We start from the raw sequence: 4708 nt of genomic DNA on the forward strand, positions 1-4708 counted from the left end.
GAAGACTCTGTTACTCCATGTGGATCCCTCTCCTCTTCCTCCTCTAGTTTTGGTCTCCCACTGAGACATTTTATTGTGTTATCACCTCATTAGATATTGATCAGGGCAAGATGGAGGATCCAGCAGGAAGTTGGCCCCTCACTGAGTCTGACAGAGAGATCAGGAGGTCGTTACTGAAACAGAGGAGGAGAGATGGACCATCAAATGTTCTTTCTGCTAAAGTTTATTAGTGGGGATGCTGAGTAAACACTATCGATATTCATGTCGGCCATTTTCTTCATTAGACGTTTTACAGTGGAGTACATGGAGAGACTTACAGAGGTGACATCATCGCTACAGTGCAGGAGAAGACTCTTCAGCTTTTGTGCTATTTTCAGCTATTTTCCCGCTATTTTCAATATGATTTTTCAGCTATTTTCCGCTATTTTCACTATTAGTTTTCAGCTATTTTTATGCTATTTTAAGCTATTTGTCTGCTTTTTCAGTCATTTTAAGCTATTTTAAGCTACTTTCAGCTATTTTCAGCTATTTTCATGCTATTTCAAGCTATTTCTATGCTTTTTCAGCCATTGAAGGCCATTTTCAGCTACTTTTGGGCTATTTCCGGCTATTCTTTGCATTTTAATATACTTTTTGGCTACTTTCAGCTATTTCTATCCCTTTTTAGCCACTGAATGCCATTTTCAGCTACTTTTATGGCATTTTATGCTATTTATATGCTTTTTTCAGCTATTTTTGTGCTTTTTGGCTATTTTCAGCAGATCTTCCATAATTCAGCTCTCCAGCATCCCCACGCAATTTCAGCTGAAATTGCAATTTTCATCCAGTTTTTTATGCTTTTATTGTTTTTATAAATTATTTATAGCTTTGGCCACTAAACTAAATATTTCTATACTAATAAAGCCTTTTAACTTGAACTGAGAGAGTCACAGACTTTGAATCTGTACAGACTGAAACGCTTAGAGGAGTCCTGAAAAAAACTTTTATTTTGAAAGTTCCTGTTCATAATCCATTGACTGTAAAAGAGAAATTCCTCGAGCGTTTGCAGAAACTGTTGCTACAGCGGCGTTCCTGTCAGACTGTGAGTAGGAACAGCTGAAGGTTTGCAGCCCAGGACAACCATCAGTAGAAACTGTGATTAGATAAGACTGGTTTCATGTTGGCAGTGTATGACTCCAGTTAACGACTTGTTATTGGACATATGTTCTGCTCTCATCTCAGACCTGTCCTTTACTTAGCTGGCTCCGCCCCCTGCGGTGACTCCTGTCAATCAAACAGACAGATACTTAGAGGACCAATTGGAGAGCAGCTAATCTTCTATTTTATCAACAAGTCATTAACCTGCAGAGACACGCCTGTCACTGACGGATTAACTGATCCCTCACTCCACCCTCAGGTACCAAGTGTGGCAACAGATTTGTGCATTTTAGCCCATTCTGTGTATCTTTGTCTCCAAGAACACCGACTTACTGAGAAAGTCTTTGGTTAAAAGTTTCTGTTTCTCTGAAAGGGAGAAAGAGTGGTTTAGTATTAAAACCTCCATACAACTCTATGGAGCCAAATAAAGTGATTTTACTCTGATTTCATGGCTTTACAAAAGCCGAGAAACACGCTGAAATAACATCCGGAAGAGGATTTATGAAGAAGGAGATGATGGTTTGACAGACTGCAACTCGTCTCAAAAAAGTCGGGACAGGGCACGTTTACCGTTGTGTATCATCCCCTCTTCCTCTAACAACAGTCTATAAGCGTCTGGGAGGTGAGGAGAACATGCCCTGTCCCTGTCCCTGGCATGGCCAACTGTGTTGACAGACAATGATTTCTGGAATGTTCCTGAGCCCATGCAGTGATTTCATGTCTGTTGTGGCCCCTGAGGGCCCCTTCAGCCTTGTCCCTTGCTCACAGGGATTTCTCCAGATTCTCTGAATCTTTTGATATTATGTTAAATATTTTTCTTAAATTGTTCCACAATCTTTTATAGGTTTTCACAGATTGGTGAACATCTGCCCATTCTGAGAGACTCTGCCTCTCTTAAAAGCTTCTTTTATACCCAGTCATGTGACTGACCTGCTGACAATTTACCTCATTAGTTGGAAAAATGCTCCTGGATGTTCAGCTCCAGCTGTTGTGAATAAAATATGTGTTTATGAGATTTCACAGTTCCTGTTTTTGTTTACTTTTAACTCAGCGACCTGTTTTTTTTTTTCGGAACTGGGGTTGTATTTTGAAGCTGAGCCTCGTTGATGCACTTTTGGACCCAAATCCGCATCTGCAGGTCAACTCTGGACCTGGATCATTCTCCTGCAGGCTCTTTTTTGGTCCCTGACTCCATTCAGGACTCCGACACGCTACAGGTTTCTGACTCTCTGCAGGTTCCTGACTCTCTGCAGGTCTCTGCAGGTCCCTGACTCTCTGCAGGCCCCTGACTCTCTGCAGGTTCCTGACTCTCTGCAGGTCTCTGCAGGTCCCTGACTCTCTGCAGGCCCCTGACTCTCTGCAGGTCCCTGACTCTCTGCAGGCCCCTGACTCTCTGCAGGTCCCTGACTCTCTGCAGGTCTCCTCAGGTCTTCGACTCCCTACAGGTCCCTGAGTCTCTGCAAGTCCCTGACTCTCTGCAGGTCCCTGACTCTCTGCAGGTCTCTGCAGGTCCCTGACTCTCTGCAGGCCCCTGACTCTCTGCAGGTCCCTGACTCTCTGCAGGTCCCTGACTCTCTGCAGGTTCCTGACTCTCTGCAGGTCTCCTCAGGTCTTCGACTCCCAACAGGTCCCTGAGTCTCTGCAAGCCCCTGACTCTCTGTAGGTCTCTGCAGGTCCCTGACTCTCTGCAGGTCCCTGTCTTTTTACAGGTCCCTGTCTCTTTATAGGTCCCTGACTCTCTGCAGGTCCCTGACTCTCTGCAGGTCGCCCAGTCCCCCCTCTCTCTCAGAGATATCATGGTGGTTAATGAGCGACCCTCCTCAGCAGCACGCTCCCATTCAGCTCATTGTAAATTCCTCCTCATTGTTCTCAATTTGTTAACCCACTTTCTGCTCTTTGTGTTGGAGGACTAAAGCTCTCTACAGTGTCCTCCTCCTCTTCCTCTTCTCTGGCTTTTTTTACAGCAGCGCTCTCCTCCTCCTCCTCCTCCTCTCGGCCCTCACACACTGAACGGAGGATTCCTGCAGTCAGAGCCTTGTGGACGTTTCCTCCTTCACCTTTCTTCTTCTGTGGTTATAGATGACTCTGCTGTCCTCTTCCTCCAGCTTCTGGGTCTTAGACATGTGTTATGATCATGCCATGGCAAATAAAACCACCTGTTTGAACCACAGCCACAACATTAGGTACAGTCATCCTGAGTCCCAAACCAGAGCACTGAAACCCTCAAAGTCCAGCTAGTCTGAGCAGAGTAAGAGTTCTATCTGCTTCACTGACCCTGCAACAGATAGAAGATCTCTGCCTCTGGATGAATATTTAAGAAACAGCTATGGTCTGAAAAAAATGGAGGGAAAAAGCCCCCAACATCCCAGACTTCACCAACATTTCGTCCTCTGCCTTGAAAGATTTCATCCTTTAATGTTAATTAAACATTCCATTCTTGTCTTTGAAGATGATGTCATCAGAGCTAATGAAACATTCCATCCTCATCTTTGAAGATGATGCCATCAGATAATTAAACATTCTGTCCTTGTCTAAAACGATGATGTCATCAGAGCTAATTAAACTGTCCATCCTCATCGTTGAAGATGTTGTCAGAGCTCATTGAACATTCCACCCTTGCCTTGAGGATGATGTCATCAGAGATAATTAAACATTCCATCCTTGTCTAAAAAGATGATGTCATCAGAGCTAATCAAACCGTCCATCCTCATCTTTGAAGATGTTGTCATCAGAGACAATAACATTCCATCCTTTTCTTTAAGATGAAGTCATCAGAGCTCATTGAACATCCCACCCTTGTCTTTGAAGATGATGTCATCAGAGCTTATTATACATTCCATCCTTGTCTTTGAAGATGATGTCTTCAGAGCTTATTAAACATTCCGTCCTTGTCTTTGAAGATGACTTCATCAGAGCTTATTAAACATTCCATCCTTGCCTTTTGCATGCAGACCAGTCTAGCCCCCCAGTTGTCATAATAAAACCAATATTTGAAATCAAACAGAAATCTCAGATGACTGATTTCTCATTTTTGATGAATAAATATTGCAGCCACACTCCTCCATATGGTCAGAACTGCATAAATACATTGACAAGGATTCCATGATTAAAACTGCTGACTTCTTAAAGACATCATCCCCCTTACAGTGTTTATTGTGCAGCTGTATTTAGCATTTTATTCTGAAAGTCTTCAGTGAGGGCGCTTTCTGCTTCACTGAGAGAGGAAGAGGACAGAGAGCGACCATGTTTGTGAGGATGCTCCGTTAGCCACGTGAAGAAGACTTTTGTTTGTGTGACAACAGAAAGAAGGAGAGGAGGAGGACGTCACTTCCACTTGGTTTCTCTTCACTTCCTCCATTCAGACCTTCACTCTCCCCTGAGGCCGACCCCCTACCCCCAGATATGCTCACCTTCACAGCAGGAAATAAACCAATCACAGCAATGGACCGGGGCACGCAGGGAAGAGTGGGAGTGGAGGACATGAAGTAATAAAGTTAGAGTTTGAAATAGTGATTTAACATAAAACAGAAAGATCTGCATTGCCTCAGTTCTACTTCAGTGCTCTTATTAT

The sequence above is a fragment of the Cheilinus undulatus genome, linkage group 10 (genome assembly GCF_018320785.1).
Source record: "Cheilinus undulatus linkage group 10, ASM1832078v1, whole genome shotgun sequence".
In the NCBI taxonomy this organism is placed as follows: domain Eukaryota; kingdom Metazoa; phylum Chordata; class Actinopteri; order Labriformes; family Labridae; genus Cheilinus; species Cheilinus undulatus.